Source organism: Alligator mississippiensis, chromosome 4, assembly GCF_030867095.1.
Source record: "Alligator mississippiensis isolate rAllMis1 chromosome 4, rAllMis1, whole genome shotgun sequence".
NCBI lineage: Eukaryota > Metazoa > Chordata > Crocodylia > Alligatoridae > Alligator > Alligator mississippiensis.
The window spans coordinates 100,295,313-100,322,945 of record NC_081827.1 but is presented as its reverse complement, the minus strand read 5'-3'; the positions used below and the strand labels follow the sequence as shown (position 1 = coordinate 100,322,945).

At 48.3% G+C, this 27,633-nt stretch overlaps 1 protein-coding gene and 1 long non-coding RNA gene across 2 annotated transcripts in view; one reads left to right on the top strand and one right to left on the bottom strand.

The window, feature by feature from the left end:
* The window catches only part of ELFN2 (extracellular leucine rich repeat and fibronectin type III domain containing 2), a 69,138-nt gene extending 51,763 nt beyond the window's left edge, over positions 1–17,375 (bottom strand). Inside the window, exon 1 of the mRNA XM_006270240.4 lies at positions 17,147–17,375. The gene's annotated coding sequence lies outside the window, so the exon portion shown is untranslated. The remainder of the gene's footprint in view (positions 1–17,146) is intronic.
* A 4,429-nt stretch (positions 17,376–21,804) lies between these two features.
* On the top strand, positions 21,805–27,343 carry LOC109283641 (uncharacterized). Its single transcript, XR_002090891.2, has 3 exons — positions 21,805–21,949; positions 23,419–23,524; positions 27,150–27,343. It is a non-coding gene; the product is annotated as an uncharacterized LOC109283641 (long non-coding RNA).
* The last annotated feature ends 290 nt before the right edge of the window (positions 27,344–27,633 follow it).

The window sequence follows — 27,633 nt, the reverse complement described above, 5'->3', positions numbered from 1 at the left end:
TTTACTGTCTGAGCCCCCAAGGTCTGGAACAGCCTGCCACCGGAGGTGGTTCAAGCGCCTTCATTGAACACCTTCAAGATGAAACTGGATGCTTATCTTGCTGGGATCCTATGACCCCAGCTGACTTCCTGCCCTTTGGGCAGGGGGCTGGACTCGATGATCTTCCGAGGTCCCTTCCAGCCCTAATGTCTATGAAATCTATGAAACATATACAAATACATGCTGTCTTTTGGAAACACCACACATGTTCATGTAATCTACACACACACACCAGCACCGAAATCCACAAATACACAAATGTACATCACTTCCCAAATGTTGACCAGAGCACAAATACACACCAAAATGTGAACAAATGAGCTGTACAAACCCAGATATACTCACAAATAACTCAAATAAGCTCACAAGCCCAAGTATACCATCAAAACACACACCTTTTAACAAACACAAATGCACACCTAGTATCCAAGCAAATACACTACACACAAACATATGTATTAACATACAAACACACAAATATAAGCACACATCAATAAGCAGATAAATGTCTACCGAATGCCCCCCTCCCCCACAGATATAGACACGCATCAAGCAAATTCCATCACTGAGGTACACATATCATAAATATAGTTACCCAAAACATACAAACTTAGTGTCAAGCACACCACACACAGATTTGCCCGTGAACACATCGCCAGCCAATACACCATCATGCAAGGGCAAATATACACCTAGTACAAACTACATGCTTACACATCACAATAGATATACAACATCACCCAGGCATATACCATCATGCACACACAAGCCCAAACAGACACCAAATGTAAACAAAATAGTGACACACCACCATACAAATATTTCTCATCACCACCACCAAGACAAAATGCACTGTACACACAACATGTGGACATACAACATTGCATGCACAAAAATGATATTCTATAAATAGCCATTATACAGGAACTTAACCTGAAAATCACTGCATTGCTCTGTACACCTGCATGTGTACACACACACACACACACACACACACACACACACGTACTTATTCAATCCTGCCCCTCTCCGAGCCTTTCTCTATATCCATTTTCTCTAGGTCTGCCCAGTTCCAGAGCCTCCCAGCACCGTCACTCTCCGATCCACTAACACATGCTACAGCTCAGTGGCTGAGCATCAAGAACAGAAGCATCCTGCTTACATTCACACTCCTCACTCCTTCCTTCTTCCTCCTTTCTTTTGGCATTGGATGCGTATAATTTGCATGCAAAGAAGAGTGTGAGGTCCCACCAGCCCAGAGTGCTGTGAAATTGGCTGATAGCAGCATCAGGGGACGTGATTGCAAATTCTAAACACAGTGAAGTAATACATAAACTCTAATGGAAGGCGGGGCCTGGGGGAGGCTGGGGACAGCTTTGGCCAGGTCACAGGAGGGAGAGGGGGACAGAAACATGAGTAGGAGGGCGTGATAGAAGGACAAAGGCAAGCCGGTTATCAGGGACAGCGCTGAAAATGTTCTGTAAGGGTTGCTTAACAACCATGATAAAGCCACTGCATGGGGATCAGAGTTTATTGCAGTGGGTGAGTGGGGCTTGGTGTTAAAATTAATTTTTAATAGGGCTGCTGGGTGTTTAAGGGGGAGATTACCTGTGTAAGTGTGTTCACGTGGGAATGCACTTGTCAGGTGTACATGAGGAAGGTAGTGCATGGGTTTGAATGTGCATGTATCCTGTACTGGTTTAGAAAGAAATAAGCATGTGCACAGTACATGGACTTGTGTGTTATGTTATCAGTGTAGATGTAGGTACGGGGGGAGGGGGAGCATGCATGTGTATGTGGGTGTGTTGGTGTAGGGGTATGTGTATAAAGGTTGAGTGTGGGGCAACACAAGCATACCATATAGATGTGTGCACTGGGGTGAGAGTGTACAAGTGCACACATTTTTGGTGTGGGGAAGAAATGCACATGTATGGTCTACATTTGTGTGTGTTGGTGTATAAGAAGGCACATGCATGGTGTGCAGATGTGTATGTTGATGTGTCAGTATAGGGTTGCAGGTGTGGGTTAGAAAGCACATGCATGATGTATATGGATGTTCACTGGTGTTGAGCACAGAGATGTATGTGTGATTACAGGGATGTGTCTAATCCTAGCCACACTTACAGGCTTTTGCAAGGCTAGACACCACTAGACCTGTCTCAACATCCCCCTCCAGAAGCAGACTCCCCACTCACATCAATGAGAGAGATCCCTGACCCCCAGGCTCAATGAAAGCGGAGTAAGGCCTGAAAGATTTGTTCCCGTGGTAATGTGACCATGTGTGCATGCTCTAATAAGCACAAAGAGACGCAATCAACATATGCACTCCTTGACATACATATGCATGCACACACTCTTCCATAAAACTGCTTATTTCCCCCACACACACACCCCTATGCCAAGCACAACTCCTCACCCTCCTACACAACCCCCATTCTCCAATCACTCCTCACCTTTTACACACAAATGTCTTGCACTACACTCCCACAGCTCCTCACACTTCTAGAGGCTTACCCCTGTACAAACACAATTCCTTCTACTCTGGCATCCACAGCACACACGCACACACATAACCCTGCATGACACTCCCACAACCTTGCACAGAAATACACACAATTGTGCCCTTCCTCTCACTTCTACATAGATACATTCCCTTGTGCCACACTCCCACCACTCCTTATACTTGCACTCACAAATTCATGCACACCCCCACACCATACTCCATTTCTTGACACTTCTCCAACCCCCCTGCACCAAAGACAACTCACACTTCTACACATTCAAGTCTTCACATACCTGCACACAATTGTGTGCCAAACACAACTCTTCACTCCTTCACCCATAAAACAAACACTCCTGCACTATACTCCCTCATGAACCTAGATGCACACATACCTCTGTACCATGCACCCATGACCACTCATATTCTTATACACACACACACCTATGCACACACTCCCCTGTACCACACACTTGCTCCTCCTCACACCCCCATTCCCTCCTCCCCACTGACAAATATATGCACTCTCCCCTACAGTCACTGAGACGCATATTCAAGTGCCATCCTCCATAAAATTACTTAGCCCATACACTCCTCTCAAACTGCCACCCTCCTCCACATGCACCACACACACATAGGTTCTGACCTCACTCACTTGGTACAACAGGGGACAGAGGGGGACTGGGGGAGCCCCCATTCCCCACCTCAGCTACCCCAAACCATTCCCCTTTGCTTTCTACTAGCCTTCTGAAACAAAACTCTCCTCTCTGTGAAACTGTGGCCAATTCAGGCCTTTCAAAAGAAGCTCCGCCAAGGGAATTTGGCACCCCCCTTACACTGAACCCATGTGCCTCTCTCTCATGCTCCCCACTAACATCTCTTTTGCATTACATGTGATTAATAATGCAGGCTGGAAGGGGAAAGGGGAGCAAGCAGGTTGGATCAGCAAATGATTTGCCCCAGGTGCCGGAATGAAGCCAACATGTGCTACCACCACTCAGAGAGGCTGCTGAACCCTGCTACAGCTGGGACAATGCTAACAGCTCCTCTGGGTAAAGTGTTCCCTGAAGGGCACTTTAAAGAGGGTTCTGTGCTCACTGCTGCTTACAGGAACAAAGTGGGGAAGAGGGGGTGTGAAGTCTCTCACAGGGTGAGTCTTCAGCTCTAAGCCAAGTCCTAAAATCTACCAGAGGAGCTAGAAGCTGTTACCCTAAACCTGACCTTTTCACCATCTGCTCTTGTGCTTCATGAGTACAGCAACAGCACTACTGTTGGTTAACAGAGGGAGAGAGGGTGCTTGTATCCCAAAAAAGGGTGCCTGTACACAACCTATTTAGAGGTGCAAGCAATCTGTGTTACCTTGTGTACATGCATGTTCACACGGGATCTAACAGAAGCATGCATGCATGACAGACATGTACACATGTGCTAACAACATTGGCCACATGTGTGTAGAGTTGTGAGAGATTTTGCGTACAGCAGGTTTGTGAGGCAGGCACATGAATGAGTTCTGTGTGCACAGCATTCACGTACATGATGTTGTGGGAGCCTCATGCAACCTGTGCACCAGTGTGAATGATCTCTCTGTAAGGAGCACGCTTGTACATGCGGCACTGTGGGGAGCTGTGCATGACTTCTGTGTGAATGTGATTTCTGTGTGAATGTGCATTCTGTGATATGCACAAGTAAACTGTGGGTATGGCATCTGTGTGCGAGCCATTGCTGGGTATCTGTCAGCAATGGCTGTGCGCGCCTTTATGGTGTGTTTGCTGGGGCCATCACTAAAGAGAGCATCCCTCCCTAAGGGACAGCAGCCAGTCTGGCTTCTATAATGCTTCTCCTCCCAGCTCCCACTTTTCCTTCCTCACCCTGCCACTAATCCCTTGTTCAGTGGTAGCAATGGACACAGCCCTAGAAGTTATACCCCTACCTCATGTAACAAACTGAGCAGACCTTCCATCCCCACAACTCCCAGGCACATGGCTTGAACCCTCTGTCCTCCTCCCCATGAACCAGAAAACACAGCGCAGACACTGCAGACAGCCAACACTAACCCAACACACAGAGTTTGCCTTCCTCTGTTACTCAGACTGAGGAGGATCAATGATAGGAAGGCAGCAGTTGTTGGAAAAAGACAAAGATGTCCATGGGCTGCCCAGGTTCTCCACTGCTGTTGCCCAAAATGCACATGAATCCATATGATGAGGGACAAGTCAGGAACTGGTCCGGATGAAGGACCAAAAGCTTCACCTCAGTAATGTGAGCTTGGCACCAAACCCTCCCTGCATCCCCCTGAACCAGCTTCCATGAACCACATTATTATTCTGCTCCTTCACCCAACCCCAATGATCTCAGGAACTAGCCTGAACTTATATCCAGAAACCCTAGACCAAGTGACCTACCCTGAATCTTCACTCAATGTATGTGATCCTAAGCATAACCCTTTGTCTTACCCCCAGAACTGAGTGCAGGAACCGTATGGGTACTGAGCCTATACCCAAACAGTCCTAATCAAACCTGTGCCTTTTCCCTGCTCTCCCTTTTTCAAACTCCAGCATCAAACAGTCCAAACCTTCTTCCAAACCCTGAACTGCACCCCATGCTTTTCTCCCAGGCCTGACTCAAAATACACCAGTATACTGGACCCTAAATCTTGGGACCCAATTATTTTCTCACCTCCTCTAATGTTGCCCTTCCCTGAGTCTTCATCCAGACTCTGTGAACTAAGCCTCTGAAACACAAAGCAAATGCCTTGAACCAAGCCTCAGCCTACACAAATCCCCTTCAACCTCTACTCAAATCCCCTGAAAAGATCCCTGAACCACCCCAAGTCACAAGATTTCACCCTTGCTGGTGGCCCATGCCCTAAACCCCAAACCTCTGTCCCTGGATTCAGAAGTTTCTGGGTCTTAAGACAATCCTAAGCCTTTTGATCAGATCCTGTAGAAAAAACTCCAAGGCTTCTGCACATCCTCATACACTGAAAAGAAAGCCCCAAATCTTCCTCCAGTTTCCAAGCTGAACTTCATGCCCTGGAATTTTGTATCAGGTCCCTCCACTCCCTAAAACAGTCTTCACTGATACTGTGATATGGAGTCCTGGCCCTTTCCTCCTCAGCTGGAGGAAAGTTTGCTTGCTTGCAGCATTGGTCAACTAACTCCATGGAGATGAGAAAGTTCACACTGGAAGCTCCCCTGCCTTAGTAGTGTCATCTACCCTGCGCAAAAAAGCATGCTGGGAAAATCCAGTTCAGGTTCACCTGCAGCTCCTGGGGCTGGACTGTAGTCAGAGGCTGTCCCCAGGACTCTAGAAATCCAGCTTCAGTTTACCATAACACTTCTCCCCAGAAGCACTGAAAAGAGCCTCTTTCAGCTTGCCATTCATGTACATAGGTGACCTCTTCATGTGGGACAGTCCAACCAGGCCACATATATCTATTCATACTTAACACACAGCTCAATGTGTACACTCTGGCCTTCAGCACCACCTGCTAGTCCAACTCTGGACTGTCCACACCACCCAAACAATGCCCTTCACTACAGCCCTGCACCTCCTCTCCACTGTCCCAATCCAGGACACCCACATACAAATCAACTGCAATCTCCCTGCCTTTCAACATCCCTTGCTATTCCAGCCTGACACGCTCCTACCCAATCTATTCACTCCCAACCAACTGAGCCCCCACCGCTATTCCAGGGCCTATCACTCCTAAGCTGAAACACCCCCCTGCAGTTCCAGACCTGGCCCCCACCGCTGCCCCACCAATATGCTACAATCTTCCTGACTGGCAGTGGCCTCTGTTACTGGATTTCTCAGCCTCTCTCAAGCAGAACATGAGAGAAACAAAGGCTCCAATTGCCATTCAAGCTGGATTCTCATTACAAAGAAGTGCCCCTCCAGGAGATACATTAATAGTCCATAAGGTTAACTTAATCCAGCCGATCTTGTATGGTCTCTGCCTGAATTCCCCATTAAATTAACAGTCTTGAGTCTTAATTAGTATGTGAGGCAGAGGTGGTATTATTAATGGAGATAATACAAAATGTTAAGAATAAAGACCATCCTCCCACCCCTCACATGTGTAAATCTCCTTCTCAGAGGCAGCATGTGATTCCCCCGTGGGAGGCACATGCTCAGAGGAAGGGGTGCTGCTCTAGGCTAGGAGGCAGCCAAGGAAAATTTGAGCAAAATAGCACATCGCGGGACAGGGGCTTCATTCTCCTCACGAGGTCTGAACCTTTCAGGCATGGTGGCGAATCCTGGATTGATGGCCGATGAAGCAGAACTGATCTGGAAAGGAATCTGCCTCCATTGTGACAAGGAACATCAGGGAACCCGTAACACTGGGGAAAAAAAGAGTGGAGTATCAACCAGCTCTGGCTGGCTGGAGGAGGCTTGGGGAGGAAGGAGCCCAGAGGGCAAGGGAGAAGTGTTCAGAGGCATGACAGGCTGACAGGGAGAGAGGAGAAGGAACTAGGAGGAGGGAGAGATGGTGAGCAGAGGGGATCTTTGGGAAGGGCCAGAAGGATATGATGCATGTATAGCATTACCTGCCACGTGAATAGGTTGTGGTGTTCAGATTGTGCACTTCTGCAGTGCATAGGAGAGCATCACGCAGGCAGGTCTGATGGGGCAGCAGGTGGCTGCATGGAGTCCATGGAGACAGAATCCAAGGGGTCTGAACCTAGTCAACCAATGGGCAGGTCACAGACCCACCAGGCAGAATAGACCAGAGACACACGGAGCAGCACCAGCCAAGAGGACACTGCAGGTCAGGTCTGGGATGGGCAGGAAGAGTGGTGAAGGTGAGCTCAGGTGATGAAGCAGGTGGGGCCTGAGATGCTCCAGCCAAGTGAGGCCTCTGGTCACCCAGTACCTGCTCATGCTACATCCACCCTGGACAGTGATCTCCATGTCTCATACTCATACACGTGTGAGATTTTCATGCAAAGGAGGGCAAAAATAAAGAGTTAACAAATGCCTATGCTGACCAGGAAAATGAAACTGGGTCTCTGGCAACTCTAAACACTGCCTCACAGCACCAGCAGCACTGGTGGAGCTTGGCTGTTCTTCGAAACACTGGAAGATGCTTTCTAGAAGTGCCCAGACACACAGAGAAGACAGACTGGCATTGCCACAGTGCCCAGTTAGTGGCTTTGGATCTCAACTGTGGGCAGCACAATGCACCAGGAGAGGGGGAGTCTCACTTCCCTGCAGGCAAGGCCCCTGGCTCCCTGCCTGCCAGTAGCCAAATCACAGCAGAACATCTTGAGCCTGATCTAATGTTCACTGAAGTCATTGAAAAGATTCTCACTGGCTTCCCCGGACTTTAGAGCAAGCCCTGGAGCACCAGCTTGCCCCAAGTGCCTTCCTGAGATGAAGCTGGTAATGTCACGTTAAGTTAAGGTTGGTTGTCTTGTATGGTAATGCCTAGTATTTCATTTAGCACCAGGCCTGCCCCTCCTCCCTCCCCCCAGCAGTTCCCAGCCCTTTGCCAGCTCCAAGAGGTAGCCAAGACCTGAAACGGACCTGTCTTCCCTTCTTGGCAGTGTACAGAATTTGCCCCTCAAGCCAGCCGTCAGCCAAACCATATCCTTTTTTACAATCTCTTTTCTCTCTAATCCTGTTGAGCCATTTTTAAGTTGCTTTGAGGCAGATCTAGAAAAGCCGCTGTTTCCTTAAGATGGTTTCTGACCTTGTGCAATTCAAGATAAAGGCTTTGATTTAAAAAATTGCAGTGGGGTCTGTCACTGCTCCATAATATGGATTAAGAAAAAACAAACAGAGACACATGGTCAAGCTGGCACTTAAGTGAGGGGAGAGTACTGTGGGAGGAGACAGAAAGGAGAGCACAGATGGAAAAGAAAAGAAAAAGCATCATGGAAAAAGGCAGAAGAGAGTTAGAAGAGGTGAGTGGCTGACAATGGTACCAGGTACAGGACTTTGAGATGCAACACTCACTGGCGTTCTCCTAGTCCTGTTTCACCAGCTTTCTAGAGGCGGAGAGGAGCAAGCCCTTACAAGCTCTAAATGCGACTGCTCAACAAGGCAGAAAACAGGTGGCCATGTGACTTAATTTGGCTTCCTTTTTAAATCCCCTTCTGATCTGGGCTTGGAAGACTCCAGGGATCTCAAACTTCCCACTCATGCCCTTCACCCTCTTTAGAAGTATATGTTGCAGAAAACTGTCTCCACACCACTCCCCTCACTTCAGTCTACAAGGAAAGTTGTCTTTTACCCCAATTGCAACGAAGATGATCTGGGGAAGGAGAAACTCCTACAGAATTAACTCGACCTGCCCAGCCAGAAGGTCTTGGAGACTGGAACACAGAGGAGACACTAAGACACCAGATTGCCTGTGGTGGGCCAAGGACTCTGGGAGATGCTGTTGGGAGGGGAGATGGGAATCTCATATCCAATTGTGATCTGACTTCAATAGTTTATGATTCTGGATACCATACTCCAGACTGGGGCCCCAAACACTGGTGAGAGGAAGAAAGCAGTCAGAAAGAATGAAGGCTGAGAAGCGATGGGAAAGGATTATGGGAATAAAAGACCCAAGGTCCCATGGGCATGATTCTGAAATATCATGATATCAATGGTGCTACAGCCATGCTCAGTTCTGTCCTCAGTGCCACCCCATGCTGTTTACCACAGCTTCCTTCCCTGGGCACCAGCACACCCTGGCAGCCCACCACCCCACTATCAACCCACCCTAGCACCATCCACTTCCTTCTCCCTTGACCCCATTTCCTTTCTTCTCAGTAGGCCTCCTCTCCTCATTCTTGCTTCATACCTTCCACCACCACCAGCAGACCCTGCCTACTGATCCCTTCTCCAGTTTTCTATACAGCCCTCCCTGGACCTCAGCATGCTCCTAGCCCCAGCATTCCCCATAGCCCATCTGCAATCCTTCTTTTCACAGCAAAGTGCTGGAGAGGACAGCTACTACCAGTTATCTCATCAGCCCTTAATCCAGATGTCACCCCAGGCTTGCTTCAGAAAACCCTCCCCCAGGCCCCTCTTTAGAACTGATTTCCTTTGTTAGGCTCCTTCTGTTTCTTTCTCCCAACCCCTTAACCACCCTGGGCCATTCCACTCCATGTCCCCCGCCCCCACTGTAAAGGCCCAGTTTCCTCCAGTCAAGGGCTCTGCTTACACTCTCTCACTTCAGGCTGTCTGTCCCAAATGGGACTCCTCTCTTTTTGAAGGCCCTTCCCCTGAAGTGTCAACAGATGACATGCTCAGCCCTCTCACCTTTTTCACTTTTTCCCTTTTAGTCATCCTGGTTGACATTTTAGCCAAAGGGATTTAGCCTCACATGTCTTAACTTCCATGGTGGTTTGGTGCTTAAATCCCCTAGGTCAGGGAAGCCTTTACCTTTCTCTTTGCCCTTAACCTTGGCTACCACTTCTAAGTAAGGTGAGACAGCTGTTGGTTCACACACCTGTATTGCACCCTGCCTGCCCGCCATCTCTCTGCCTGTGAATCAAGCCAATGTGGCTTCCTGTCAGTCTCCTTCTGCTCTCTGCCTCAGAAACAGACATGCTGCTCTCAGGCAAGAGGACTGTCCTGAAATGCAACTCCTGCTGCCTGTCTTGACTCCTGTCTCCTGCTGCCCTCCACAGTTTGTAACACTGGTGCCACCCTCAGCCTTGCACTCCCACTTCCCACTGCTCCTGTGTCTCCAGATCTGCACATCATCCCCTCTGCAGACTTGCCCACATGCAAATCACTGACTTGAAACCTTCAACCTCTCTGGGTTGGGCTCTCAACTCTCATCTCTCTGACCTTCCCAGGTTCCAGCACATTAGGACCCTGTGTGTGTAAAACACCCCAGCCTGCCTTCTCACACATACCGGGAAGCACAGCCCTGTTGCTCCCAGACAGTCTGTGCATCCTGGCACATGGCTCAAAAGTTAATTTCTAAAGCCCTCTATGGTCCTGCTTCATCCTGCCTCATGGACTTAGGTTCTCTCTAAAATGACCTCAGAGTCCCTCACTGCTCTTCCTCCTCAGATGATACCAGCTTCCTCCTTGTCCTTCCACACAGTCCCAGTGGACAGTGGCTCTCACACCAGCTGCATCTCCATCATATTATTTCAGACCTCATCCAGAAACAAACCTTTGCACCTATAATGCTTGGCCATGGTTTATTATTGAACTTGGCTTGGGCAGCCTCAGATCCAGCATCTAGAGTGTGTTAGATAATGCTGGGCTGTGCTATTAAGCAATGAGAAGACCAGAAATAGCAGATTTAAGATAAAACAAGGACAATGCTACTGCAAGGGCAAAGAACAAGTTGGTTTTCACAGAGAGATTAACACAGGAGCAGAATCAAATACTAGCAGGGGTAGATGATGCAAAACCATTTGACATCCTTAATGTGAGGAAGATCTCCAGTCCCATCACAGGGAGAGTGTCCAACTAGAACAGCAAGAATGGGCAAGATAAACAACACAGATTTCCCCCAACCCACCCAGCTGGAGTTTAAACCACGAGGGAGGTCCCTTCCTGCTGTCTGGGGCCTGAAACTTAGCTGAACAGTAATCTTGATCAGAGACAGCCTTCCCAATTCCTGTGTGAGACCTTCTGTGACTGGGGGCTAATTCCCCTAACACTGCACCTCCCAGCCCAGCCCTCAGACTGCTGTTCCAGTGTCTGTCTATCCACGATTTAGGCTTAACCCCCCGCCTCAAATCCCCACTCCCACAGAGTCCCATCACTACATTGTCCATGACAGAGCTCATGCTTCTTCAGCTCCTTCCACATCCCTGAATCCCTGGCCACTCAATGCGAATCTCTCAGCTAATTTTGTTTTCATTTGACCCCTGCTCTCCTGGTTGTGCCTGTGCCTGGAGGGGAAGATCACCCTGACCCCACTACCCCAGTGCTGGATTGTCTGTGACTGGGGAGGCTGAGCCCTCTGAAGCGATTGCTGCAGCCTGGGTCGCTCTAGCAAGTGGTCTGGACAGCATGCCCATCTAGCACAGCCTCTCCCTCCCCACTTTATCCAACAGCTGGTTTTGTCTAGAGCACCTGGGAGGAGTGGGCTGGGCTGGGGATGGCATAGCCAAGGCATCAAGGAGTAACAAGGCATCTCTCCTCTGAGCTCTCTTGGATTTACTGTCTCTATAGTTTTCCCCAGCAGAGAAACAGGAAAGCAATACAATGCAGTCAGCTATATCACAAAGCAACCCAGACAATCCTAGAAATTAGAGAAGAAAAAGGCCTCTTAGGTCACATCCTCCCTTACCCACAGCCAAGGCAATACCATACCCTAAGGTACTGTTTACCACAGTATCACTAATTGCTCCAAGCAATCCTGTAGTCAGACTGCCTTTGGGAGACTACTCCGTCATCTGAGAGAATCCCAGCCCCAGGAAGTGCCTGGCATTTCCCAAAAGCAAACTGAATTTCCTGCTTTGCTTTGCTTCATTCCATAATGCCAACTTCCAGTGTCTTGTGCCACCTTAAACAAATCCTCTCCCTCCTTCATGTTTACATCTCTCAAATACTTGTAGACTGTTATCATGTCATCAGTTAGCCAAGCTATACATATTTAGCTCTTTTAATCTTTCCTCATAAATCAGTCCCTCTAGGCTCTTAATCATTTTTGTTGCTCTTCTCTGAATTCCCTCCAATTTGTCAACATCCCTCTGCTAGCACGGCACCCAGACTTGGATGCTTTTTCTTGGCTGGTCTCACCAGAGCAGTATAGAGAGGCACTATTAGTGGCACACTGCAGGGCTCAATGTCTCTTGGCGTAGTTATATACGGATGCCAGGAGGGCTAGCTCATTACATCCATGAGGCACCAGGGAATGCAATTCAACAACTTTATCTCGTGAAGCACAGGCCCTCTATCCATAGAGCTAACGAAGCAGCTCCATTGCCTCAGACAGGAAAAGGAGATGATATACACACAGGCAAATCTGATGAAGTCCAATAGGGAGACATGAGGCCTGTACACACACAGACACTCACTCTCTCTCTTACACACAAACACGTGTCCTTTAAAGACAGTAGCTCATTCCACCCATCCAGTAGAGGGAGCCCAGAAATACTCAAGCAGCTCTGACACATTGCTCCACAGATCCAGCATACAACTTGCTGAAGGAGCTGATCTTTCCACTTGCACTTCCCAATCAGTAGTGTGGGAACATTTCAACAGCACCTTCTACCCAACAATCTCAAAGAGCTTCTCAACAGGCACTTTATAAACACTGTAACTAATGAGGGAGGTGAGCAGTGGGCCTATTTTATAGCTAAGGACCCTGAGGCACTGAGAGGGGAAAGTGACTTGCCCAAGGTCACTCAGGAAAGCAGTGGCACAGTTAGGAAGAGAACCCAAGTATTCTTACTCCCAGCCCTGTGCCTCACCTGCAAGACAACCCCTACTTACCAGGAACCCACTTTTCCACAGCACAAAACAAGTCAATAGACACATGTCCCATAACGGTTCACTCTGCCCTCCCAGCACAAGCATTATGACATCAACAACCACCATTGGCATTTACAGAGAAATTTGAATCCAAAGCTCACTGAGTGCCTTACAAACATAATCTGTATAGGTTACACTGGGGCCGAGAACTCTCCTAAGAGGACCATGATTTCAAAATCCTTCTGTGCACACTTAGCACGCTTGTACTTTGCTATCAGATTCACAATGCTGCTGTTTCACCAAAGCTCTCAGAAAGCTTAAGATTCATGAGATTTCAGCAAAACCAAACAAGACCAGAGACAGAGAGAAATGTACCTGTCTGTCTAGGGTTTTCATACCCTCACCCTGATACCCTGGTATCTGGTACTGTACTTTAAAGGGCCATTAAGCAGCAACAGGTTCTCAACCCAAGGCTGTTAGCAACTGTTAATGGCTACTTGTGAGAACAGTCCGAGTGTAAGATGTGGTCATTAACCTTGACCTGGTTGCTAATTAGCTGGTCCCTCCCTTTCATGGCCTAGATCAAAGGTATCCCACAGCAGCCATTCCCCTCTGAACATCAACCAGTCACAGTTGTAACCAGATTTTCCTCTTGACTTGTAAGTGTTAAGCAAATAAGGTCAGGCTCCTCTGCACTGGAAAATTATTTTAATGGCTTCTGTCTACCAGCCAGTTATGTAGTTGTCATCACAGCAGTAGCTGGACACCTCACAACACCCTGATGGGCCAGAGAACTATTATTATCGACTCCATTTTATAAGCAATGAACCACGGGACAGATAAACTAGGTAATTTGGCTGACGTCACACAGGAACACATGATAGAGCTGGGACTTACAGCCAGGTCTTCTGAAGCTTAGTCTAGGACTGTAACCACAAGATCATTCCTCAGCTGAAGCTGCCAAACATGCTATCCCACTGCTGAAGCTGTTCCTATGACACCAGTGCCAGTGTAGTATATCTGCCTCTTTTTGCCATTTGTTGCAGCCTTAATTCTGGTTCCTGGATGCAGGAAAGTCACCCCACCAGATCATCTCTCCAGAGATAGGAGGAAGGACAGGGGTAACAGAGTCACCAACATCCATTCCACTCCCTGAACTCTTGCCTTTCAGCCAGCCTAAGGCATGAACAGCCTCTATATAAATGGACTGCCTTGAACATTTTGTTCCTTGATACCCCATCATTCAGCCTGGCATTAGAGTTTCTCCCTGTTCATTCTCCCCCCATCTTTACAGGCAGACTCAACATCACCATATAACATCACTTCATGGGAAGGCCTCACATGGAGATGCAAAACAAAACCAGGTTGAGAGCCATTCAGTGAATCTTAACACGGTGGTGGCCAGTGCCGGAACTAACCTAGAAGACCTTCCCACAGAGGCAGAAAGGGAAGGATGTCCCAGGGTGTTACAGATCTTCCTGCTGTTTCCTGAAGGTGCCAGACATTCTATGATCTTTTGAAAGGGACAGCAAGACCAGACAAACCAGATTCAAAGGAGCCCTTTCCCTGGAAAAAGATCACCTGCACCTTTCCATAGGCAAGCACTTTTCCCGCCCTGATTTCATATCTATGAATGTGGTCCACAAGGAGCTAAGCTCTTTTCTTGAGTACAGCGCAGCGAGGTCTACTGAGTTAAACCAGCTCTGCTGTGACCACTTAGATCTACTGGAGCTTTTGAGGATCTAAACAGGCCTTGGTGAAGCTCCTATGATTTTTTTGCAGCTGAAATGGCTCTGATGTGGTCATTAAGATCTTTTGAGCTTTAACTGCTTACAGTGAAGCAGCTAAGATCTTGCCTTGGATGAACTGGCTCTAACACAGCTTCTGACGAGGCATATCCAAGACTGCATTCATTCGTGGGACAAATGTCAAATGGGAAACAGGAATTTAAGCCACTTCCCCCACCCACCACTTCCATCCTTCATTTTCATACCCATCTTGCCATTTTAGGTTTGTGAAATTAACAGCATTCTGATTTAAATCTCAACCTGCATCCATGCCGTGTAACAGGAGCTGGATTCCAATAACCCACTCACAAACAGTCCATCAGACAGCCTAGCACTGAGAAACGGCTTCCCAAACACCCACAAACTGCCATGGGCTAAGAGCCACAGACACAAGCCTTCCTGTGGCACCTCAGCTTTGGGGCATATTTGCTTGCTTGCAGGATGGCTTTCCTTAAAGCAAACCATGTAACAGGGGGGTAGGGACATGGAAATCTATTTGATGAGGGGGTTCCACCTTATCCCACCTCCAGCATTGCAGCCCCCTCCACTCCTCTGCAGTTTCAAGGCCTTTATAGTATGCAAACAGGGAGGAGATGGAGAGAGAGGGGGTTGCATTTTAAAATATTAATAATGCATGCTCCATACAAATGAAGCCTTCCTTGCATATTGTAATAGTGATGCACTTCCCCCAGACCCACCCAGAGGGGGGTTGGTCACCAGAGACCACTCTAGAGTGAGCACATAAGTGCCACTGAATGCCCAGGCAAACCATCCCCCTCTATCCCGCCTCCCCAACTCTGCCTACCACCCACTCCTGCTTCCCACCACCTTGTAATGCGTGACAAAGGGCTGGCAGAATGCAATGCAGGCGAGCTCTTGCAGGAAGAGGTGTCCAAGCCCCAAAGCATGGACACCTCTTCTCCTTCCTCCCTCATCCAGAAGCATGGCACACATGCATACCACACCAGCCTGCCCCAGAGCTCATCTCAGCATCCCCCTACTCCATCTCAAACCCTGTCTGTTGGGTTAAATACCAAAGCATCAAAAGCTTCCAAATCCTCCACACATGTACACACACCTGCAGGAACTCATGTGTGATTCTACATGGGCATGTACAACTGCACATACACATGTATGCACATGCAGAAGCACACCTATATTTGCATGTGCAGGCAGCAGGCATATATGCATGCAGACACATGCCTACACAGATGCTCACACCCATGCCCACAGATGCACAGCCAGTCACACAAGCATACACACAGAGGCATACGCACAGCAGCTCCCAGGCATGTTGGTTGCTGCAGCATTAGCAGATTTATGCTGCTCTCCAGCCAGATCCGAGCTCTGTAACAGTAGCAGCAGCCGCTTTCCTCCGTCTGTCCTGGGATGAGAATGGGATGCATCTCTTCTCCCTCCTCTGGCTCTCATTCTTTCATTCAGCTTCTCCTCCCCCCATCCCATGCCCCAAAGCAGGATGATGCTCATGCATAAAAATGTGGGCATCCTTTCCCTGGGCTGAACAATTGGGCACGCGGATACCCTGCTAGCAACACACACGCATACACAAATACCCGTGCTGGCCCCCAGTGTAAATGAGCAGAGCCAGACACACATGCAGCGAGGGACTCTTCTGCATTCAGCAAGCCTCTCAGCTGAGACCTGAGAAGCCAGAAAGAGAAAGAGAGAGAAGGTTCACTTCTCTCTACCTCCGAAACACAGACCTACCACATTGTACACATGCACACACACACTTGCTTCTGCAAAGAGCCCCCCCTCCATCAAAGTTTCCAAAGCCCCCTGAAAAGGGGGGGAGGGGGGGGGAGGAAAAAATGCTAGGGCTGAGACCCTCTCCCTACCACCCCCTGAGGGACAAGGAGAAATGCCAGCCTCCCCTCCTCGCAGGGGCTGGAGCGGAGAAATCCAGCTGACCCCAGCTGCTCACAGCAGCTTTAGTGTCTATTCAGAAACCCCAGGCAGGGACACACGCCACACACACCGCCTCCAGGCAGAGCTCTCCTTGCTTCCCCCCTTCACCTGAACGCTTCAGAAATCCCGGGGGGGGGGGGGCACACAAACACCCCCCCACACACACACCATAGACACACATGCAGCCCCAACACAGACACACAAAGCACGCACACACACAACACACACCTAGCACATATAGACACACGACATGCACACACCGCAACCCACACCCCCCCAACACCCTCCAACATACACGCATACCCCCAACACACACCCCAACACACAGCCCCCCAGCCCCCAACACACAGACACACAAAGCACCCACACACACCCCCCAGTGCGCGCGCGCACACAACACACCCAGCGCACACAACACACAACACAACACACACACACACCCCTGCCCTTCCCCCAGCCCCACCGGGAGCCAGGAGCGAGCCGGGGCGGGCGGCGCGGGCGCACGTACCTGAGGCGGGCGCGGATCGCGGGCGCTTGCCGATGCCGGGGCTGGAGCTCGCAGCAGCCGCCGCCTCTGCGCGCGTGCGTGCGTGCGTGTGTGTGTGTGTGTGTGTGTGTGTGACCGCCCCCCGGCGCCTCCGCGCCACGCACACGCGAGACAGGCGGGGCCGGGGCGGGGCGGCAGGTCTGGGCGCGCGGTGACTGACTGGGGGCCCGGCCGGGCGCGGGCACCGGGCATCGGCCGCCCCCGCCGCAGGCCGCCTCCAACCCCCACGCAGCCGCCGCGGGCGAGAGCCCCGCACCCGCACACACGCGCCACAGCTGCGGGGGAAGACACAGCCCTTCCTCCCCCACCCTAGCAGACAGACACGCGCACCACAGCTGCGAGGAAGAAACTCAGTCTCACCCCCCCACACACACACACACGCAACAGCTGCGGGGGAGAAACTCAGTCCTTCTTCCTTACACACACACACACACACACACACACACACACACACACACACGCAACAGTTGGCAATCTTTCCTCCCCTGTCTCTCTCTCACGCAGGCACACACACCAGCTGAAAGGGAGAAACCCACCGAGTCCTTTCCCCCCTCACATAGGCACAGATACTCATCTGTGTCTGCATGCACACATGCAACAGCTGCTGGGTAACTACCTCACCCCTCTGCAAATATACTTACACAAGAGACAAACACACATGCACATGCAACAGCAGTAGGGAAGAAACTCACAGTCCTTTCTCCTCCTCTCTCTCACACACATGCAGCAGCTGCTGGGGAGGAGGCAGTCTCTCCCTGCCTCACATCCCCACATGCATGCAACAGCTGGAGGGAGGAAAAGCACCCCCCTTCTCCCTTTGCACAACCATGCATGCAGAGGTGCTGAGTATATGGAGGCCCAAGGGCCCTGGCCCCCCTCAGGAAGAGGGTTGTCGCCTGAAATGTGTAAAACTTTCCATGTGTCCACCATCTTAGCACCTCCTCCCCCCCTGCAAAAATAAAAGTTGGTACCTATGCATGCATCAGCTGCTGGGGGCTGTCCACATCCCCTCACATAGGCCCAGGCAATAACTGATGGGTAGCTGTGCACATTTCCCCACACACACAGTCATGCAACAGCTGCTTGGTAGCTACAGCCCTCCCCCCAAGTGCATGTGCACACATAGGCAGACAAGGTTCCTTGGGTGAATTTGATATCTTTTATTAGACCAACCCAAATAGTTGGAGAATAGTTATTAAGCAAGCTTTCGGGTTCAAAAACCCTTCATCAGGCTAAGGAAGTTTCAGCAGTTGGTGTGTGCTCTTACCAACACGGCTACAACCTAAACCCCTGTGCACACATACACACTTGCAACAGCTGCTGGATAATTAACACATTCCCCCTGTACTCACATACACATGCCATAGTGCTGGGTAACTCCCTCAACCCTGTACACACACTTATACAAGAGCTACAGGGAACCTACCCACCTCATTCACCGAGGCATACACACATAACTATGGTATGGAAACAATCCCTGCCTTCAGTCTCTTCCCTATACACAGACACATATCCATACACTGACATTTGCAACAACCAAAGGGAAGATGTGTCAGTTCACACTCGCCACAGACTCACTCAGACACACAGATGTGTAACAGCTACAAAGAAACTTATGAGCAGAGGGCTGGAAAGGACCTTCTGGGTCATCAAATCCAGTCTCCTGATATTGCAAGCAACCGCCTCATATAAATCTGTTCACAAATTGGTCAACCTCCATCTTATCATCGATTGGGCTGTTTGCCTCCCACTGTCCCTGGCGGGAGGCTGTTCCAGTACCCCACTGCTCTGATGGTTAGAGACCACCTCATTTCTAGGGCCTTTCTCAGGGCCTGTGTTATCCATATTTGTTCTCAAGCCAATTTCTCATGTCCTTCACACAAACACGTGTATCAGCTGCAACAACTGAATGAAGAGGGCCCAAATGCCTCACATACAACTGGAAAGGAACTATCCACATCTCCTCCTCCCAATACCCACACCCACACAAACAACAGCTGGAGTGAAACCATCACCTATTCCCAAATATAAACACACATGCAACAGCTTCTGGGAAATAACCCATCCTTCTCTCTCTCTCTCTCTCTCTCTCTTTCTCTGTTTCATGGATACATGCACACAAATACATGCAACAGCTGGAGGCAAACTACTAACTTCAATCACACAAAAGTGCAGCAGCTGTAGAGCAACTGCCCTGTTTCTCAAACATACAAGAGGCACGTGTATGGAACAGCTGTATTATTTATTAATAATGCGATGCTATGTTATAAAAGATTTGATCATTTGTATTGTAGTAGTATTGTTGGTATCCCAGTCAGTGGACCAGGAACCCAGGTGCTGTATAGATCCAAAGATCACCCCTGCCTGTCAAATACACATGCATTCATAAGCATACAAAAGACCTATAGAGAAACTACCATGTTCTTTAACCACATTTGGACCAAAAAGGAAATAAACTATCAGCATACAAATACAAAATAGGCAGGGGCATGACTGCCTACATCCCTGTCATCTGCACACAATATTTGCAGGAAAACTGCCACATGTTCCACAACTACTATATATGCAGAGGCCAAACACACTAGCTATAAAGCTAGTCACACAATGAAGAGAAACAGGCATAAAGAAGTGAGCCATCTCCCTTACAAACAAGTCACAAAGTGGCAGAGAAAGTAGCTCCTCTCACTCTCTTACACACACACACACACACACATACACACACACATACACCCCTGTACAAAAACAACAGGAAAATTATTATATCTCCAGGACAAAAAACAACATCCTTTCTAGGAAAAAAAACAACCCATTTTCCAAGGACATGCATGTATATTAGCCTCATAGATTCGTATCAGATACACAACTACTTTGGGGAACTGCTCTATAGCCTCCCCTAAACAGTTCAAGTACACCAGCTGCAGGAAACTGGCCCACAACACACACACATTTTAGAACCAGAGACATTAGGAGCAGACTAGACATAATCAGTCCCTTCTTGGGCCATTGCTTGGGTCAATATGGAACTGTTGCCTGCAATATATTCTCTGTTCTCTCTCAGTATATTCTCCCTGACTTTGCTCAGGTCATTTGTAAATGTCCCAGCCAATGAGTTTTCTACCATTTGCCATGGCTGAGTAGACAAAAGAATACAACTGGGTGGGAAATGTTTTTCTGTCCTGCAGAAGAAGTTGTTGAGATTTCAAAACATTTTCTGTTTCACCTGGGACAAGCTCAAGATCTTTCAAAGTGAAAAAAAGAGAGAGAGAAAGAGAGAGCCCCCTAGAATAGCCAACAGTCAGTGATTTGACTACTCATGTGGGAGACTAAGATTCAGCCTTCAATTGTGCCTGACTCAGGGTTTGGACCTCTGTTCCCCTTTGAGTACCCTGACTAATAGGCTGTTGGCTATTCTAGCCAAAGAATACATTTGCAGCCAAAGGAAGGTTTTACATGTTGTTTAAAACATGGTCCAACAGGAGAAACTGAGACATCCACCCCCCGCCTCCTCCACCCCTCACCAAGAGCCAGGGGCTCAGGGGCACTCACCTGGGGTGTGGGAGACTAAAACCCAAACCCAGATCTGACTCAGACAAAACAGGGCTTGAACCCAGGTCTTTCACATCCCAGGCCAATACCTCCAACTATGTGGCTCTATGGAGGGGAAAGACGGCTCTCTCATTTTTCCACAAATTCCATCCTTGGTGAAACTGGTCTCTACATTTCTGAGAAAAGTTTTGGTTTCAGCTAATCATTTTCTGACAGAAAGCTGCTTAGTCAGAAAATCCCCAACCGGTCTACTACAGAAGTTAAGAGTATTTTCCCCATCTTCAGCTGTAGAGGCATGCCTTCCAGCACAATGACCAAGATCTTTTTTTCTCCCCAGTGGAGCTCTCCCCTTCTAGGCAGGCCTGAGCCCTCTATTTTGCAACTGCCTGCCTCAGAGAAGATGAGCAAGAAGACAAGGGGTAGATTTTGGGCCTCATAATGTAGCTCTGGAGATGGGGGGTGAAACAGTGCAAAGGAATACGTTCAGTGCAGTGTTAACATAATTGATCCACGACCCTATGCTGCTCACCAATACAACCTCATGACATGACCCAGGGAGGAGGCAGCACAAGGGAAAATAGGAATAGTTGTACTGACATCGACAGAAGTTGTAACATATGCCAGCAGCTACATCAGCCTTATGGAGAGCTCCAAATCTGGGAGGCATGTTGTGGTATAAGGCCTCTTCCTATTCCTCTTTCATGGCTGGACCCCACATAAGGCTGTTTTGAGGTGTAGGACAGTCATTCCCAAAGGGACATGAAAGGAGTGAGTCAAGCACCCTTTTTGCCCCTCCTCCTGGTCCAGGTAATCCTATAAGGGAGAAGAGGTGCAGGGAATGCAGTCCTGTGCACAGGGGAATCTGCCTTTGGAGCACAGCAAGCAATGTGACTGAGAAAGAGAAGCCACAGCTGAGCTCTCTCCCTCTGTCTGTCTGTCTGTGCCTATCCCTCCTCAGGGCTGCAATCTCATCTCTGGATTTGACTCGGGAAGGAGGGGCCCACGAAGAGGCCAGGCTCAGCCTCTTGCTGCAGCCAGAATCTCTCCGCTGATCTATAATGCAGTGAGCAGTGACAGATTGATTTTACAGCTCCACTCCGAGCCGGCCGCTGGCCCTGGGCAGGGGATGAATCAGCTTTCTCTGGGCCTTGGCTTTTATTACATTATTTTCCTTAAACCTTCCTCACAGGCAGCTGAAGAGACAGAGAGAAACACAAAGTGAGTGGAGGGTTCCTTTCTTTCCATGTGTTCTTACCCTCACAGGTTAGCTCTGGGACTCCAAAAGGAAGGAAAGAAGCGGGGGGATGGAAGAAAGGGGTCTGCTTTCCACAGCATGGGGACCGGGAACTGCCCTGTATGGAGTAGTTGGGCCCATTTTACATGGTTAATGGTATGCACGGTGTTTCGGGGGGTGGAAAGCACTAAGTGCCAAGCAGTATGCATGACTAACGTTATTGTCTCATTCTGCACTGAATGGACCCTGTGTCCATTTTCAATTATACCAGTACCCATTTTTGCCCTAACTGCTCATTATAGCAATTAGCTTTTGAACTACCCACCCTGTACAAAGAGATGGGCTTCATTTGGAATAGCACCAGCACCGCAGTCTGTCCTAATCGCTCCCCTCAGAGCCATTTGACGTGGCAGCAGCACCAAGTCCTGCCCTCACAGCTCTGTACACAGAGGTCTGTCCCACTTACTATGCTGGCCGGCACTGACAGCCTGAAAGTCATCTATTTGGCACTTTTTTTTTTTAATTTTCCATATTCCAAGCCAAATTAGCCAAAACAAATTCCAAATCCATGAGTTAGTCCAGAACCATAAGTGGCCCTACTACTGGCAAACATCCTCTACCCCCATCTGGGGCTTCAGATGTTCCCAAATCCTTTAGCGGGCATCCTACGTGCAGGCCCAAGCCCAGAGGCCTGGATTTCAGATGCCCCCAAGTTTCGCTTGCCCCCAGCCATATGGCCCCAGTGAGCAAGCTAGGGAGGAGTCTCCCATTTCCATAAAGTGGACATAAAGCCAAGACCTTCCCACTCCAGCAGCTAAGTGGGAGGTTTACTATATATCACCTTAGCAGGTACTATCCCCATGCCAGGAGGGCGGTCTTCCCTGGGAGCAACTGGGAAGACCACCTCCACGGCCACGTTGTTCTCCTAGCTATGTAAGCATAGGACTACACTTGATCTGAGCCCACAAGAGGAAGTCATCTACTTGGCACTTCTACAGGATTGCATAGGCCATCAGGGTCTTGCCAGTGAGCTGAGTTGGAGTCTCTTCCCCTGACATCAACCACCAGGCAGCATGGCCCAGTCTAAGCTAGTCTCTTTCATGATTTGAGGGGTACTGGTCAGTCTGCAGAAGGTGCCATGGTGAACCCCTGTTCTCTCAAGAAAAGAGTCATAAGTCACTCTACAAAGAAGCAGGAAGGCATCATGTTTTCAAAACTGGAAAAACACCTTGATGCTTCCAACCTTGCAACAATCAGCTAGGACAGCCATGATGGAACCGTCAGCACCCTCCATGGTTCCACAGCGCTTGCATAGATCTGAGCAGGAAGAGGGTCCCACAATGAAATGTACATCACGGGAGTCTGGGGTGGGTTATTGTCCAACCAAAAATAGGGTTGTGCTCCATCCTCAGCCTCTGTGTAAGAGCTGAGACTGATCTCTGCTTTGTTCTAGAACCACAGCCTAAAAAACCTTTTTCAGGGTGGAATATAAATTCTGGGGATGCAACACCCTGCAGGATGAGCTCCTGCCCTGGAGGGACCATCCATCTGCTCTACAGGTGAGAGAGAGCAGGGCAGACTCAGCTCCTGCTTTCTGCCCATTCCCCGCTCCCTGAGAAGAACCTGGCTATTCCTCTCTTTGTTGGTGTGGAAAAGAAGATTAGCCTCAGTGCTTGCGCTCTCCCACTCTGCTCCTCCAGGGGACCCCAAGCTGGTTTTATACTGAAGATTCACAGGAATTGGGATAGGTTGTCTCAGATTCTCCTTGCCATGGCCCAGACCCCCTTGGAGGGCACAGATTTCTGGTCTTAGAGGGCAGAATGAGGACAGTGAGCAGGAGTTGGGAGTCCCAGGGGGCCAGCTAAGACATCATCACCATGCCTTCACTGATCCCAGGCTCACAGCTTCTCATGCCACCCCACTCCTGCCTGACCTACACCCCATATTTCAAGCCCCCAGCTGTAGAGGATGACTGGACAAGGATCAGAAAGAAGCCTTGAAGACAGACAGACAGACATGCACACCTCCAAATCAAAAGTTCTTTTGATCTACAAAGATCAATGGGAGATGAGAGGGAGGTGGGCAGGAGGAAAGGTAGGGAGCCAGAGGGGGGCTTTCCAGAGCTCTATCCCAGCAAGAGGGAGGCAGAGAGACAGCAAATTCCACCTCATCCACTTTGTGTAATCTTTTAATCTCTTCTGTTTTAATCTTTCACGTCAGGAATGAGACACAATGAACATAAAAAAAAAAGCCCCGTGGAATGGGGGAGGAGTGATGAGGCAGATGGAGAGATCTCTCCGTTCTAGGCCCTCTGCTTGTCTATCTGACTCTCTGTCCCCTTTCTGTCTCAGTCTCCTTCCCTCTTCCTTGCTTTCATGCAAGAAGTAGCCTGCCTGATAAAGAGAGCACCCTGGCAGGCAAGTCCCCTGAGAGAATGGCAATACCATCAACTCATGGTGTGATGTTGGGCAACTCCCTGCACTGACTCATGCCTCTGTTTGCCCATTGCCCACCCATACAAAGGCCTTTAGGAGCTGATGATGAGAGGACACGAGCACTGGATGCTGAGAGTAGATTCCAACCCACCCATGAGGTGTGTTGAGTGGGCTTGGGGGAGACAGGCCACAGATCACTGCCAGAGGAGAGATGCAGCTTAGCAACTGGGTCTGGGGTATGAGGAATTGTACTGACTGGGATGTGCTGGATCTGAAACAGTTTCAGTTTGTAACCCTGGACCGAGTACTGGCTGCCCCATCTGGCAAATCATGTGGATAACATCACTTCTTGGTGGCAATGCATTAATTAGTTAATATTTGTAAAGCTTTATCTGTGTGCTGAGTATTAGCAGCACTCCTGGAAATGCCTGCTACAGAGCTCCCCCCACCTTCTCCTGTCCTCATGTACAGGGGCACTTCACATACTGGCCAGGACTCCCCCTGCGACCAGATTACAGAGAAAATAACCAGAGTCTGGGTAGTCCAGGGGACATTGCCTTTGCCCAGGACAAATTTCCTTTTGCTATGGAAATCCTTGGCAAAACTCCTATCAATTTCAAATGTGACTGGATCAAAACCCTGGTTTACCACTCCTGCTCCTTTCCTACCTAACTGGCTGACTGGTTCTCAGGGAGAGAGAGATCAAATGTTAACCAGGTGATTCTAGTTTAAAAAAAAATATTGACCTTAGAAAGAAAATTGCCTATATCACAGTTTCAAGGCAGATGAAAACACAGAGAGACAGTCTCCTGATATGTGGGGAAAGTTAATAATACCTGGTGTGCATAATAATACATCGTTATTATTAGATTTATACAAAAATATCCAAGGAGGTAGATGACAGCCATAAATTATTAAAGCAAATAACATGAATATTTTATGTCTGCTCTCTATACAGTTCTCACCTATGGAACACCCTTAGCTAACCCACATGTCATAAACACACTCAATTGCCTAAAATCCATGTATTATAAGATTATGGGTAACCTGGTGGTGGGTTCCATTTAATGAGGGTTGGGCTTCAGTGATACCAATTTGGCCCTCTTGAAGTCATGTCCTGCAGGTCATTTCTCCAGTATTATCCCTTCAGCTGCTGCAATGGGATGACAGCTGCTTTTACCCAGTGCTTGATTCTGAAAGTTTCTGAGTACACGGGATGTGATCCTCACTTTGCTAAAGTGAATGGGAGTTTTAACATTGATTGCAATGCTGTAGATTTCTCTGACTGTGACCCAGCATAGCACTTACTCACCTGCTTAACTTTAAGCACAGGAACAGCCCCACCAAAGCTAATGTGTTTTCCTTGATCTGCTCACCATCTTATGGAGCAACCCCTATGTGTATCTGATTCAAAGCGCAGTCAGGTGAAGGCAAAGAAAGGAGAATGCCAACAGCATTCTGCAATGTGCCAGCCAATTCTGTGGACCCTTTTGGCCTTAATCATGCTCCTCTTACACTCCCTTTTAATAAACATTTCAGCAATAGCCTTTCACTAGCAAAAATGCTGGAAGACACAGACCTGCACATTGCAACAAGTGTGACCATCACAGACACCTATTCTCAGTCACACCAGTACAGGGGCAGATCCAGGAGAGGCGCTCTGATGCATTTACACCTGACCTTGATTCCTGCTCCACCCAAAGTTGAAAACCAACTGCCTGGAAGTGGCAGCAGCACTTCTAGTCAGGCAGCACTCATTATAATATACCATATGGTTCATTCTAATATACCTGATCCCTCCTAAATATTTCATTCCATAAGTGTTTATGACCCTTTTTTCTTTTTAATGGTCTTAATGTTCCACCAATCCAGTTATCTTTTATTCTGCAGTTCTCCTGTCTGTTTGTTGTTCCTGGTCATGACGTTCCTATTTCACAGACCTGTAAACTGTTTTCAACTCATTCCAATGACATTATATTTGTTTTTGCTTCATTCTTCAACTGAGTAATACAGCCCTAGGCCCCTAGTGTATTAGTAAAGCTTCTAGTTTATTTTGAACTGGAGAAAAAGATGTATTGTTTTATATGTGGTGATGCACCTTGCCATCTGCAACAACCTTTTCAAAATTCTAGATCTGCCCATGCACAGGTACTTCTTCCAAAAAAATGCTTCTTGCCTCTCTCTTTGAATCCAAGAATAGAAACATAGCCATGTGAGTCTTCTGACCAACCATAGCTAAGCAATGCAATTTGAATGTGGGATATCTGCAATGAACCCAGTGAGGGGAAAAAAATCGATCTATTTGAATGTCTTAGACAAATAGCAAAGCGCATATCAACTGTGATCTGCAAACATAAAAAAGAGGTTAAATGGGTTGGATAAATTATGCTTAAACAAATTATTTGCTCACTTCTGCTGTCAAGTTTCTAGAGCTTAAGTTAACAGAACTGCTCAAGTAAATATGGCCAGATACTTTAAAACGGTACTACTTTTCCTCTGATTTCCAAACTTCATCTCCTGGGCTTTGGGGGTTTTGGTTTTGTTACAATATCTCCTTGCACCTCTCTACTGAGTAGGTGTCTACAGAGGATACCTAAGTATTGCTTTCTCTCAGGCTCTGACACCTGCCTTTGAGATCAAGGAGAATTTACCATTGCCTCAAATGAGAAGGGATATAGGCCCTTCTTCAATCCCCTCCACCTGCTCTGAAATCCCCACCCAAATAACTTCTTCACCTTTTCTTCACCAGGCATGTGAGCAGCTTGTAAGAACCAGGTGTATGCCCAGGACACCTGGCTCACAGAGATGGACTGGATAAAAAGATTAACATCTCCTTGCCCTTACTTTCCCACTCATCCATGATACAAGCAGCTGACTTTAACAAGGACCGATTTGCTATTCAGCATGTTTTAATTAATATTAAAATCTATGGATTTTTTAAAACCCTGCTCTCTTTTATTTATTCTTTTACATTTTTTTATTTCACCTCGTTAACGTATTTGTGATTTAGATGCAGTTTCCTCTCTCTGCTGCACTTAATGAGTTGCCAGCTTTATTCACTCTCACATGTGTCCTCCCGGGAGCACGCTTTGATTTTCTAGTGGGTACGTGAAAACACAGATTAAAGCAATTAGACAGAAATAATCTTAGGGAAAGGGGAGAGAGATCCAGAGCGCCTAATTATACCATTTTAATCAAGACACAATTATGCAGGGACTTTTATAGATTATAAA